General features: G+C 48.0%; 1 pseudogene; it reads right to left on the bottom strand.

Annotated features, from left to right (window-relative positions):
• Positions 1-15,171, bottom strand: part of LOC115148357 (WD repeat-containing protein 7-like) — a 123,305-nt pseudogene that overhangs the window by 72,243 nt on the left and 35,891 nt on the right.

Raw genomic sequence — 15,171 nt, 5'->3', positions numbered from 1 at the left:
AACTGAACACTACAGGACCACATCTAGTGGTAGCATGCACGCACGCACACACACACCACACACACACACACGTGCATAACGCACGCACACACACACACACACACACACCACACACACACACAGCACGCACACAACACACACACACACGTGCATAACGCACGCACGCACACACACACACACACACAGCACGCACACGCACGCACCTACCTACCTCCTGACAGGCTGAGGGATATGTGTGAATCTCAGGAAGCGATGGAGAGAGTGAGAAAAGAGGACAGGATGGAGGGAGGATTACCTCTCATTCCATGTTTTCCCCTGGTATCACCCAGAGCAATGTCTCCATCCCAACACCCTCAGGTCCACAGCACTAAGAGCCCAGGCTCCACGTTAACTAACCCCTGGTCCCTGCAGGCTGCTGGTCTGGGAAACACTCTACAGACACGCACCAACACGCGCACACACACACACACACACACACACCACCTCCACTACTCCAGCCGAGCCTGGGGACCCTCCGTTATCACACCCAAGGAGGAGGAGGTGGTTAGGAGTGTTTCCCTGTCTAATTGTCTAGAAGAAGCACTCTCACTATCTCTCTGTCTCTCTCTCTCTCTCTCTTCTCTCCAGCAATATCTTCGACGGCAGGGCCCTGCCTGGCTGGCTGGGCTGAAAGCTAGACGGCGGCTGGGCCCAGATATACCCCCACGAGACAGACGCAAGGCATGCATTTTTCATCCAGCCGCTTAGCCCCTGCTATTTGCCCTGTTCATTCCACTGCAATCTAACCTTCATTGCTTTTCAAAAACACCAGACTGGTTTTCAAAATGGCCACTGTTAAGTGCTCCCCATAAGGCAGCCGTGGCGCTCTGCATCCCAGCACAATCCAGAGGGTCCCAGACACAACCATAGTTCAGGGAAGTTGATTGTGCTTAAAAAAAAATATATATATATATATATAGTGAAGATCTTTCTCCTTCTCTGTTTTTCTCTCATTCCATCTCTTTTGTGAAAACAGAAACCAACATTGTATTTTATGCCGTTGATCATTTTTATACCGGTTCTTCTGTCAAGGAAAATTAACATGTAAATTCCACTGAGATGGTAAGGCCAAGGAGGTTGCAACCTTGCATGACTGTAAATAACAAAACGGGATTTCACAATTTTTTGGGGTGATATTTGCATATTTTTTGTTGCTGCGGCAATGCTTATATTCTGCATGGCAATTCGTTGCGAAACTGCGCAGACAACGCAAATAGTTTGTTGACGTGTGGCTTGATTGAACCATATTATGTGGTAAATGTGCAGTGATTGGTTGAAATTGAGAGCCCTTTTTTTGTACTCGTGGTGATTGGCCAGTTTTATTGCGATAATATTGCAATGATTTTACTGTTTTATACAGAAATATTGCGGTGATTGGTCAAATTTGCAAGCCCTCACATAATACCCGGGAAATGATTGATTTTGCGAAAACCACAACGCTACTCCTACAATCAGCACGAAACTTGATATGCTACTGACCAATAAACTCTCACATGGGCGTGGTCTGGCACAAGAATGCATATATGCGAATCAGACATGCATATTCATATTGTAACAAAACTTGATACACATGTTCCACACGGTCAAGACTCAACATATGCAGCACATTCAGTCAGCCACATGGTGGCAATGTAAAAGGCCACAAATGTATATTTTTATTTAACTAGGCAAGTCAGTTAAGAACAAATTCTTATTTTCAATGACGGCCTCCCGGGGAACAGTGGGTTAACTTCCTTGTTCAGGGGCAGCTGATTTTCACCTTGTCAGCTCGGGGATTCGATCTTGCAACCTTCCGGTTACTAGTCCAACGCTCCAACCACTAGACTACCTACCGCCCCTAATTCTCTCTATTGGTTTGACTCAGAGTGATGCAATTTCGCAGATACGCTCAGGGATGTGAGTCTAGCTAACCTGTATAGGTTTGGTTAGATCGTATGGAGGCACTGTTGGACAGTGAGAACCGTTCATGCAACTTCATTGGCAAATGGCCACCATATTGTTTGACCTAGAGTCTTGGAAAATATGGTGCCGATCGGTCCAGCGGTTCTGGAGGAAAAGATTTAAAGTAGTCAACATCATTAAAAAATAGTTTTTTATCCAAAATACATTAAAGGCATATTGCATGATCTGTTTGATTTTGAGTTCTGATATTTGGCAAGCATGGTAAGGATGAAAGAAGTAGCAAACAGGAAACCACGGTGCTCCTAGTGGCCGGAGACTTTAATGCAGGGAAACTTAAATCAGTTCTACCAAATCTCTATCAACATGTTAAATCTGCAACCGGAGGGAAAAAAATTCTAGATCACCTGTACTCCACACACAGAGACGTGTACAAAGCTCTCCCTCGCCCTCCATTTGGTAAATCCGACCACAACTCTATCCTCCTGATTCCTGCTTACAAGCAAAAATTTAAGCAGGAAGAACCAGTGACTCGGTCTATAAAATAATGGTCAGATGAAGCAGATGCTAAACTACAGGACTGTTTTGCCATCACAGACTGGAACATGTTCTGTGATTCTTCCGATGACATTGAGGAATACACCACATCAGTCACTGGCTTTATCAATAAGTGCATTGAGGACGTTGTCACCACAGTGACTGTACGTACATACCCCAACCAGAAGCCATGGATTACAGGCAGCATTCGCACTGAGCTAAAGGGTAGAGCTGCCACTTTCAAGGTGCGGGACTCTAACCCGGAAGCTTGCAAGAAATCCCGCTATGCCCTGCGACGAACCATCAAACAGGCAAAGCGTCAGTACAGGGCTAAGATTGAATCATACTACACCGGCTCCGACGCTCGTCGGATGTGGCAGGGCTTGCAAACTATTACAGACTACAAAGGGAAGCACAGCCGCGAGCTGCCCAGTGACACGAGCCTACCAGACAAGCTAAATCACTTCTATGCTCGCTTCAAGGCAAGCAACACTGAGGCATGCATGAGAGCATCAGCTGTTCGGGACGACTGTGTGATCATGCTCTCCGTAGCCGACGTGAGTAAGACCTTTAAACAGGTCAACATTCACAAGGCTGCGGGGCCAGATTACCAGGACGTGTGCGCCGGGCATTTCAACATGTCCCTGATTGAGTCTGTAATACCAACATGCTTCAAGCAGACCACCATAGTCCCTGTGTCCAAGAACACAAAGGCAACCTGCCTAAATGACTACAGACCCGTAGCACTCACGTCCGTAGCCATGAAGTGCTTTGAAAGGCTGGTAATGGCTCACATCAACACCATTATCCCAGAAACCCTAGACCCACTCCAATTTGCATACCGCCCAAACAGATCCACAGATGATGCAATCTCTATTGCACTCCACACTGCCCTTTCCCACCTGGACAAAAGGAACACCTATGTGAGAATGCTATTCATTGACTACAGCTCAGCGTTCAACACCATAGTACCCTCAAAGCTCATCGCTAAGCTAAGGAACCTGGGACTAAACACCTCCCTCTGCAACTGGATCCTGGACTTCCTGACGGGCCGCCCCCAGGTGGTGAGGGTAGGTAGCAACACATCTGCCACGCTGATCCTCAACACTGGAGCTCCCCAGGGGTGCGTGCTCAGTCCCCTCCTGTACTCCCTGTTCACCCACGACTGCATGGCCAGGCACGACTCCAACACCATCATTAAGTTTGCTGACGACACAACAGTGGCAGGCCTGATCACCGACAACGACGAGACAGCCTATAGGGAGGAGGTCAGAGATCTGGCCGGGTGGTGCCAGAATAACAACCTATCCCTCAACGCAACCAAGACTAAGGAGATGATTGTGGACTACAGGAAAAGGAGCACCGAGCACGTCCCCATCCTCATCGACTGGCCTGTAGTGGAGCAGGTTGAGAGCTTCAAATTCCTTGGTGTCCACATCAACAACAAATTAGAATGGTCCAAACACACCAAGACAGTCGTGAAGAAGGCACGACAAAGCCTATTCCCCCTCAGGAAACTAAAAAGATTTGGCATGGGTCCTGAGATCCTCAAAAGGTTCTACAGCTGCAACATCGAGAGCATCCTGACCAGTTGCATCACTGCCTGGTACGGCAATTGCTCGGCCTCCGACTGCAAGGCACTTCAGAGGGTAGTGCGTACGGCCCAGTACATCACTGGGGCAAAGCTGCCTGCCATCCAGGACCTCTACACCAGGCGGTGCCAGAGGAAGGCCCTGAAAATTGTCAAAGACCCCAGCCACCCCAGTCATAGACTGTTGTCTCTACTACCGCATGGCAAGTGGTACCGGAGTGCCAAGTCTAGGACAAAAAGGCTTCTCAACAGTTTTTACCCCCAAGCCATAAGACTCCTGAACAGGTAACCAAATGGTTACCCGGACTATTTGCATTGTGTGCCCTCCCCCTGCCCCGCTCTGTTTATCTTATATGTATAGTCACTTTAACTATACATTCATGTACATACTACCTCAATTGTCCCGACCAACCAGTGCTCTCGCACATTGGCTAACCGGGCTATCTGCATTGTGTCCGGCCACCCACCACCCCCCTCCTTTTACGCTACTGCTACTCTCTGTTCATCATATATGCATAGTCACTTTAATCATATCTACATGTACATACTACCTCAATCAGCCTGACTAACCGGTGTCTGAATATAGCCTTGCTACTCTTATTTTCAATTGTTTTATTTCTTTACTTACCTACACACACACATATACCTTTTTTTCGCACTATTGGTTAGAGCCTTTAAGTAAGCATTTCACTGTAAGGTGCCTGTTGTATTCGGCGCACGTGACAAATAAACTTTGATTTGATTTGTCCTAGGGCGATCTGTCAAATTTGGCCTAATGGTGGTGCTATGGGGAAAAAGCTTAAACCCTGGCATGGCATCTCTCTTTTTCTCTCCGTCTCTTTCTCTCTCTCTCCCTCCAGCCGTCTCTCCCCCACCCCTCTCCCTCCATCTGTCCCCTCCACTCCTCTCCCTCCCTCCCTCCCTCCGTCTGTCTCTCCCCCACCCCTCTCCCGCCATCTGAAGTGAAACACCATTAAATAAAATCCAGTAATGCTTTGCTATGGATGACTGGCACAGAGACTGTATGGGGGAGATATTTGTTGCATTGCGATGGAAAGCACTTATACAGTGGTGTGTGTGTGTGTGTGTGTGTGTGTGTGTGTGTGTGTGTGTGTGTGTGTGTGTGTGTGTGTGTGTGTGTGTGTGTGTGTTGCATTGTGACGGAAAGCACTACAGTGATGAAGTGCTGATCAGGGTTTGAAACTGAGACAGGTATGAACCAATTAAAGGACAATCACTCCAGTCTGAACTTATTGATTTCTAACTTAACATTGGATGGAGGTCTAGTGAAATAAACCAACATACAGAGCTAATATTTACACAATTTAATACAGGTCTAATGGTTCATAGTAGCACTTCACTGTATTAGGTCCCATATATATGTATTCATAAAGCCTTCATTACGGCTACATAAAGTTACGCCCTGATCTTTTTCACCTGTCTTTGTGCTCGTCTCCACCCACCCCCCTCCAGGTGTCGCCCATCTGCCCCATTATCCCCTGTGTATTCATACCTGTGTTTTCTGTTTGTCTGTTTGTCTATTTGTCAAGCTTACCAGGGGTCGTCCTGTCAGCTCCTGTCTCATCCCAGCCTCTCTTCTTCTCATCCTCCTGGTTTTTGACCTTTGCCTGTCCTGGCCCTGTACCAGCCCGCCTGACCATTCTGCCTGTCCTGACCCTGTACCAGCCCGCCATCCCACTCTGCCTGTCCTGACCCTGTACCAGCCCACCTGACCATTCTGCCTGTCCTGACCCTGTACCAGCCCACCTGACCACTCTGCCTGTCCTGACCCTGTACCAGCCAGCCTGACCACTCTGCCTGTCCTGACCCTGTACCAGCCCTCCTGACCATTCTGCTTGTCCTAGGTTGGTAGCCAGGGTTAGGGGTCAGGGCTAGGGCCAGGGGTGGTGCTGTACCCCGTCTGCAGCCAGTAGGTTGGTAGCCAGGGTTTGGGGTCAGGCAGGGGTAGTGCAGTAGGGAAAGTGATACCTAGTCAGTTGCACAACAGAATGTATCCAACCAAAATGTCTTCCTCTGTATCAACGAGGTGCAAGAGTCATTTAACCCCACTCCTCTGAATCAGAGTGGTGCAGGAGTCATTTAACCCAACACCTCTGAATCAGAGTGGTGCAGGAGTCATTTAACCCCACTCCTCTGAATCAGAGTGGTGCAGGAGTCATTTAACCCCACTCCTCTAAATCAGAGAGGTGCAGGAGTCATTTAACCCCACTCCTCTAAATCAGAGTGGTGCAGGAGTCATTTAACCCCACTCCTCTGAATCAGAGTGGTGCAGGAGTCATTTAACCCCACTCCTCTAAATCAGAGTGGTGCAGGAGTCATTTAACCCCACTCCTCTGAATCAGAGTGGTGCAGGAGTCATTTAACCCCACTCCTCTGAATCAGAGTAGTGCAGGAGTCATTTAACCCCACTCCTCTGAATCAGAGCGGTGCAGGAGTCATTTAACCCAACTCCTCTGAATCAGAGTGGTGCAGGAGTCATTTAACCCCACTCCTCTGAATCAGAGTGGTGCAGGAGTCATTTAACCCCAGTCCTCTGAATCAGAGAGGTGCAGGAGTCATTTAACCCCACTCCTCTGAATCAGAGTGGTGCAGGAGTCATTTAACCCAACACCTCTGAATCAGAGTGGTGCAGGAGTCATTTAACCCCACTCCTTGTGTGGACCGGATGAGTCATTTAACCCAACACCTCTGAATCAGAGTGGTGCAGGAGTCATTTAACCCCACTCCTCGTGTGGACCGGATGAGTCATTTAACCCAACACCTCTGAATCAGAGTGGTGCAGGAGTCATTTAACCCCACTCCTCGTGTGGACCGGATGAGTCATTTAACCCAACACCTCTGAATCAGAGTGGTGCAGGAGTCATTTAACCCCACTCCTCGTGTGGACCGGATGAGTCATTTAACCCAACACCTCTGAATCAGAGTGGTGCAGGAGTCATTTAACCCCACTCCTCGTGTGGACCGGATGAGTCATTTAACCCAACACCTCTGAATCAGAGTGGTGCAGGAGTCATTTAACCCCACTCCTCGTGTGGACCGGATGAGTCATTTAACCCAACACCTCTGAATCAGAGTGGTGCAGGAGTCATTTAACCCCACTCCTCGTGTGGACCGGATGAGTCATTTAACCCAACACCTCTGAATCAGAGTGGTGCAGGAGTCATTTAACCCCACTCCTCGTGTGGACCGGATGAGTCATTTAACCCAACACCTCTGAATCAGAGTGGTGCAGGAGTCATTTAACCCCACTCCTCGTGTGGACCGGATGCTGGTGTGAGTAGTCGTGCTGTACTTCGCTCCGCGGGTAATATTTCATTACATTACAACGGAACGATTTGATTAGTGTAATGTTAGCTAGCTAGCTACATAGTTGTCTTTGCATCAAGGATAAAGGTGTAGCTAAAAGGTGTAGGTGTAGCTTTGAGAAACTAACTTTGAGAAACTAACAAGGTTAGCTAGCCAGCTGTATTTGTTCGTTCGCGCCCTTTTCCAAACGGCGTCAACACCATAACACCACAGCCACTGCTAGCTAGCCAACTTTACCAACTAGCAGTACTGTAGAAACTAAATACATTACAACGGAGCGATTTGATTTGTGTAATGTTAGCTAGCTACATAGTTGTCTCTGTATCAAAGATAAAAGATAAAGGTAAACACAGCCACCGCTAGCTAGCCAACTCTACCACCTAGCAGTACTGTATAATTTTTAGTCAATAAGATTTTTGCAGCGTAAAGCTTAACTTTCTAAACTTTCGAGTTGTGTAGTCCACTTGTGTAGCTAGCAGGACTGACTTTGTGTTAGCTAGCCAACGTTTAATTACTTCTGCGTTATGAAAGGAACTAGACACGGACACGAATGATCCATTGGTAGTTTGTTGTAACCAAGTATTGGTGCTAACCGTGTGTTATTGGATGCTAGCATGCTAGTTAGCTACGGCGCCAAGGACACGGTGCACTGGATGGGTTTCACGGAAGAATACTGTACCAAGTTATCTAGCTGAATAAACTAAGTTTGAGCCTATTCCTGGAAACATTGAACCACTGTAGTTTACATCAATTCTAATTTCTAAAGTGGAAGTTGGAAAAGTTATATTTGTGTGTTTCAGTGAATGGTTAGTGAGGGAGGCCCTGCTCTCTCGCTTCCCCAGTTGTGTAGTTCATTTTCATTCCAATCTCCTTTGCATTAGCGTAGCCTCTCCTGTAGCCTGTCAACTATGTGTCTGTCTATCCCTGTTCTCTCCTCTCTGCACAGGCCACACAAACGCTTCACACCGCATGGCCGCTGCCACTCTAACCTGGTGGTCCCAGCGCGCACGACCCACGTGGAGTTCCAGGTCTCTGGCAGCCTCTGGAACTGCCAGTCTGCGGCCAACAAGGCAGAGTTCATCTGAGCCTATGCTACCCTCCAGTCCCTCGACTTCTTGGCGCTGACGGAAACATGGATTACCACAGAAAACACTGCTACTCCTACTGCTCTCTCCTCGTCTGACCACGTGTTCTCGCATATCCCGAGAGCATCTGGTCAGCGGGGTGGTGGCACTGGAATCCTCATCTCTCCCAAGTGGACATTCTCTCTTTCTCCCCTGACCCATCTGTCTATCTCCTCCTTTGAATTCCATGCTGTCACAGTCACTAGCCCATTCAAGCTTAACATCCTTATCATTTATCGCCCTCCAGGTTCCCTTGGTGAGTTCATCAATGAGCTTGACGCCTTGATAAGTTCCTTTCCTGAGGATGGCTCAGCCCTCACAATTCTGGGTGACTTTAACCTCCCTACGTCTACCTTTGACTCATTTCTCTCTGCCTCCTTCTTTCCACTCCTCTCCTCTTTTGACCTCACCCTCTCACCGTCCCCCCTACTCACAAGGCAGAAAATACGCTTGACCTCATCTTTACTAGATGCTGTTCTTCTACTAATCTCACTGCAACTCCCCTCCAAGTCTCCGATCACTACCTTGTATCCTTTTCCCTCTCGCTCTCCTCCAACACTACTCACTCTGCCCCTACTCAGATGGTATTGCGCCATCGCAACCTTCGCTCTCTCTCTCTCCTGCTACTCTCTCCTCTTCCATCCTATCATCTCTTCCCTCTGCTCAATCCTTCTCCAACCAATCTCCTGATTCTGCCTCCTCAACACTCCTCTCCTCCCTTTCTGCATCCTTTGACTCTCTATGTCCCCTATCCTCCCGGCCGGCTCGGTCCTCCCCTCCCGCTCCGTGGCTTGACGACTCATTGCGAGCTCACAGAACAGGGCTCCGGGCAGCCGAGCGGAAATGGAGGAAAACTAGCCCCCCTGCGGACCTGGCATCTTTTCACTCCCTCCTCTCCACATTTTCTTCCTCTGTTTCTGCTGCTAAAGCCACTTTCTACCACTCTAAATTCCAAGCATCTGCCTCTAACCCTAGGAAGCTCTTTGCCACCTTCTCCTCCCTCCTGAATCCTCCTCCCCCTCCCCCCCCTCCTCCCTCTCTGCGGATGACTTTGTCAACCATTTTGAAAAGAAGGTTGATGACATCCGATCCTCGTTTGTTAAGTCAAACGACACCGCTGGTCCTGCTCACATTGCCCTACCATATGCTTTGACCTCTTTCTCCCCTCTCTCTCCAGATGAAATCTTGCGACTTGTGACGGCCGGCCGCCCAACAACCTGCCCGCTTGACCCTATCCCCTCCTCTCTTCTCCAGACCATTTCCGGAGACCTTCTCCCTTACCTCACCTCGCTCATCAACTCATCCTTGACCGCTGGCTACGTCCCTTCCATCTTCAAGAGAGCGAGAGTTGCACCCCTTCTCAAAAAACCTACACTCGATCCCTCCGATGTCAACAACTACAGACCAGTATCCCTTCTTTCTTTTCTCTCCAAAACTCTTGAGCGTGCCGTCCTTGGCCAGCTATCTCTCTCAGAATGACCTTCTTGATCCAAATCAGTCAGGTTTCAAGACTGGTCATTCAACTGAGACTGCTCTTCTCTGTGTCACGGAGGCGCTCCGCACTGCTAAAGCTAACTCTCTCTCCTCTGCTCTCATCCTTCTAGACCTATCTGCTGCCTTTGATACTGTGAACCATCAGATCCTCCTCTCCACCCTCTCCGAGTTGGGCATCTCCGGCGCGGCTCACTCTTGGATTGCGTCCTACCTGACAGGTCGCTCCTACCAGGTGGCGTGGCGAGAATCCGTCTCCGCACCACGTGCTCTCACCACTGGTGTCCCCCAGGGCTCAGTTCTAGGCCCTCTCCTATTTTCGCTATACACCAAGTCACTTGGCTCTGTCATATCCTCACATGGTCTCTCCTATCATTGCTACGCAGACGACACACAATCTTCTCCTTTCCCCCTTCTGATAACCAGGTGGCGAATCGCATCTCTGGCAGACATATCAGTGTGGATGACGGATCACCACCTCAAGCTGAACCTCGGCAAGACGGTGCTGCTCTTCCTCCCGGGGAAGGACTGCCCGTTCCATGATCTCGCCATCACGGTTGACAACTCCATTGTGTCCTCCTCCCAGAGTGCTAAGAGCCTTGGTGTGACTCTGGACAACACCCTGTCGTTCTCCGCTAACATCAAGGCGGTGACCCGATCCTGTAGGTACATGCTCTACAACATTCGCAGAGTACGACCCAGCCTCACACAGGAAGCGGCGCAGGTCCTAATCCAGGCACTTGTCATCTCCCGTCTGGATTACTGCAACTCGCTGTTGGCGGGGCTCCCTGCCTGTGCCATTAAACCCCTACAACTCATCCAGAACGCCTCAGCCCGTCTGGTGTTCAACCTTCCCAAGTTCTCTCACGTCACCCCGCTCCTCCGCACACTCCACTGGCTTCCAGTTGAAGCTCTCATCTGCTACAAGACCATGGTGCTTGCCTACGGAGCTGTGAGGGGAATGGCACCTCCGTACCTTCAGGCTCTGATCAGTCCCTACACCCAAAGAAGGGCACTGCGTTCATCCACCTCTGGCCTGCTCGCCTCCCTACCTCTACAGAAGCACAGTTCCCGCTCAGCCCAGTCAAAACTGTTCGCTGCTCTGGCACCCCAATGGTGGAACAAGCTCCCTCACGACGCCAGGACAGCGGAGTCAATCACCACCTTCCGGAGACACCTGAAACCCCACCTCTTTAAGGAATACCTGGGATAGGATTAAGTAATCCTTCTAACCCTCCCCCCCACCCTCCCCCCAAAAAAGATATAGATGTACTATTGTAAAGTGGTTGTTCCACTGGATATCATAAGGTGAATGCACCAATTTGTAAGTCGCTCTGGATAAGAGCGTCTGCTAAATGACGTAAATGTAAATGTCAAATCAAATCAAATCAAATTTATTTATATAGCCCTTCGTACATCAGCTGAAATCTCAAAGTGCTGTACAGAAACCCAGCCTAAAACCCCAAACAGCAAGCAATGCATGTGAAAGAAGTACGGTGGCTGGGAAAAACTCCCTAGGAAAAACTCCTGAGAAAGGCCAAAAACCTAGGAAGAAACCTAGAGAGGAACCAGGCTATGAGGGGTGGCCAGTCCTCTTCTGGCTGTGCCGGGTGGATATTATAACAGAACATGGTCAAGATGTTAAAATGTTCGTAAATGACCAGCATGGTCAAATAATAATAATCATAGTAATTGTCGAGGGTGCAACAAGCACGTCCGGTGAACAGGTCAGGCAGAACAGTTGAAACTGGAGCAGCAGCATGGCCAGGTGGACTGGGGACAGCAAGGAGTCATCATGCCAGGTAGTCCTAGGGCTCAGGTCCTCCGAGAGAAAGAAAGAAAGAAAGAAAGAAAGAGAGAATTAGAGAGAGCATATTTACATTCACACAGGACACCGGATAAGACAAGAGAATACTCCAGATGTAACAGACTGACCCTAGCCCCCCGACACATAAACTACTGCAGCATAAATACTGGAGGCTGAGACAGGAGGGATCAGAAGACACTGTGGCCCCATCCGATGATACCCCCGGACAGGGCCAAACAGGCAGGATATAACCCCACCCACTTTGCCAAAGCACAGCCCCCACACCACTAGAGGGATATCTACAACCACCAACTTACCGTCCGAAGACAAGGCCGAGTATAGCCCACAAAGATGTCCGCCACGGCACAACCCAAGGGGGGGGGCGCCAACCCAGACAGGAAGACCACGTCAGTGGCTCAACCTACTCAAGTGACGCACCCCTCCCATGGACGGCATGGAAGAACACCAGTAAGTCAGTGACTCAGCCCCTGTAAAAGGGTTAGAGGCAGAGAATCCCAGTGGGAAGAGGGGAACCGACAAGGCAGAGACAGCAAGGGCGGTTCGTTGCTCCAGCCTTTCCGTTCACCTTCACACTCCTGGGCCAGTCTATACTTAATCATAGGACCTACTGAAGAGATAAGTCTTCAGTAAAGACTTAAAGGTTGAGACTGAGTCTGCGTCTCTCATATGGGTAGGCAGACCATTCCATAAAGATGGAGCTCTATAGGAGAAAGCCCTACCTCCAGCCGTTTGCTTAGAAATTCTAGGGACAATTAGGAGGCCTGCGTCTTGTGACCGTAGCGTACGTGTAGGTATGTACGGCAGGACCAAATCGGAAAGATAGGTAGGAGCAAGCCCATGTAATGCTTTGTAGGTTAGCAGTAAAACCTTGAAATCAGCCCTTGCCTTAACAGGAAGCCAGTGTAGGGAAGCTAGCACTGGAGTAATATGACCAAATTTTTTGGTTCTAGTCAGGATTCTAGCAGCCGTATTTAGCACTAACTGAAGTTTGTTTAGTGCTTTATCCGGGTAGCAGGAAAGTAGAGCATTGCAGTAGTCGAGCCTAGAAGTAACAAAAGCATGGATTAATTTTTCTGCGTCATTTTTGGACAGAAAGTTTCTGATTTTTGCAATGTTACGTAGATGGAAAAAAGCTGTCCTTGAAGCAGTCTTGATATGTTCTTCAAAAGAGAGATCAGGGTCCAGAGTAACGCCGAGGTCCTTCACAGTTTTATTTGAGACGACTGTACAACCATCCAGATTAATTGTCAGATTCAACAGAAGATCTCTTTGTTTCTTGGGACCTAGGACAAGCATCTCTGTTTTGTCCGAGTTTAAAAGTAGAAAATTTGCAGCCATCCACTTCCTTATGTCTGAAACACAGGCTTCTAGCGAGGGCAATTTTGGGGCTTCACCATGTTTCATTGAAATGTACAGCTGTGTGTCGTCCGCATAGCAGTGAAATTTAACATTATGTTTTCGAATGACATCCCCAAGAGGTAAAATATATAGTGAAAACAATAGTGGTCCTAGAACGGAACCTTGAGGAACACCGAAATTTACAATTGATTTGTCAGAGGACGAACCATTCACAGAGACAAACTGATATCTTTCCGACAGATAAGATCTAAACCAGGCCAGAACTTGTCCATGTAGACCAATTTGGGTTTCCAATCTCTCCAAAAGAATGTGGTGATCGATGGTATCAAAAGCGGCACTAAGATCTAGGAGCATGAGGACAGATGCAGAGCCTCGGTCTGACGTCATTAAAAGATCATTTACCACCTTCACAAGTGCAGTCTCAGTGCTATGATGGGGTCTAAAACCAGACTGAAGCGTTTCGTATACATTGTTTGTCTTCAGGAAGGCAGTGAGTTGCTGCGCAACAACTTTTTCAAAATTTTTTGAGAGGAATGGAAGATTCGATATAGGCCGATAGTTTTTTATAATTTCTGGGTCAAGATTCGGCTTTTTCAAGAGAGGCTTTATTACTGCCACTTTTAGTGAGCTTGGTACACATCCGGTGGATAGAGAGCCGTTTATTATGTTCAACATAGGAGGGCCAAGCACAGGAAGCAGCTCTTTCAGTAGTTTAGTTGGAATAGGGTCCAGTATGCAGCTTGAGGGTTTGGAGGCCATGATTATTTTCATCATTGTGTCAAGAGATATAGTACTAAAACACTTTAGTATCTCCCTTGAGCCAAGGTCCTGGCAGAGTTGGGCAGACTCTGGACAATGAAGCCCTGGAGGAATACCCAGATTTAAAGAGAAGTCCGTAATTTGCTTTCTAATGATCATGATCTTTTCCTCAAAAAAGTTCATAAATTTATTACTGCTGAAGTGAAAGCCATCCTCCATTTGCGAATGCTGCTTTTTAGTTAGCTTTGCGACAGTGTCAAAAAGAAATTTCGGATTGTTCTTATTTTCCTCAATTAAGTTGGAAAAATAGGATGATTGTGCAGCAGTGAGGGCTCTTCGATACTGCACGGTACTGTCTTTCCAAGCTAGTCGGAAGACTTCCAGTTTAGTGTGGCGCCATTTCCGTTCCAATTTTCTGGAAGCTTGCTTCAGAGCTCGTGTATTTTCTGTATACCAGGGAGCTAGTTTCTTATGACAGATGTTTTTAATTTTTAGGGGTGCAACTGCATCTAGGGTATTGCGCAAGGTTGAATTGAGTTCCTCGGTTAGGTGGTTAACTGATTCTTGTCCTCTGACGTCCTTGGGTAGGCAGAGGGAGTCTGGAAGGGCATCAAGGAATCTTTGGGTTGTCTGAGAATTTATAGCACGACTTTTAATCTTGCTTGGTTGGGGTCTGAGCAGATTATTTGTTGCAATTGTAAACGCAATAAAATGGTGGTCTGATAATCCAGGATTATGAGGAAAAACATTAAGATCCACAACATTTATTCCATGGGACAAAACTAGGTCCAGAGTATGACTGTGGCAGTGAGTAGGTCCAGAGACATGTTGGACAAAACCCACTGAGTCGATGATGGCTCCGAAAGCCTTTTGGAGTGGGTCTGTGGACTTTTCCATGTGAATGTTAAAGTCACCAAAAATTTGAATATTATCTGCTATGACTACAAGATCCGATAGGAATTCAGGGAACTCAGTAAGGAACACTGCATATGGCCCAGGAGGCCTGTAAACAGTAGCTATAAAAAGTGATTGAGTAGGCTGCATAGATTTCATGACTAGAAGCTCAAAAGACGAAAACGTCATTGTTTTTTTTTTGTAAATTGAAATTTGCTATCGTAAATGTTAGCAACACCTCCGCCTTTGCCGGATGCACGGGGGGTTTGGTCACTAGTGTAACCAGGGGGTGAGGCCTCATTTAACACAGTAAATTCATCAGG

The sequence above is a fragment of the Salmo trutta genome, chromosome 15 (genome assembly GCF_901001165.1).
Source record: "Salmo trutta chromosome 15, fSalTru1.1, whole genome shotgun sequence".
NCBI lineage: Eukaryota > Metazoa > Chordata > Actinopteri > Salmoniformes > Salmonidae > Salmo > Salmo trutta.
Note: the sequence above shows the minus strand (reverse complement) of the source record. Positions and strands in the feature narration are given on the sequence as shown.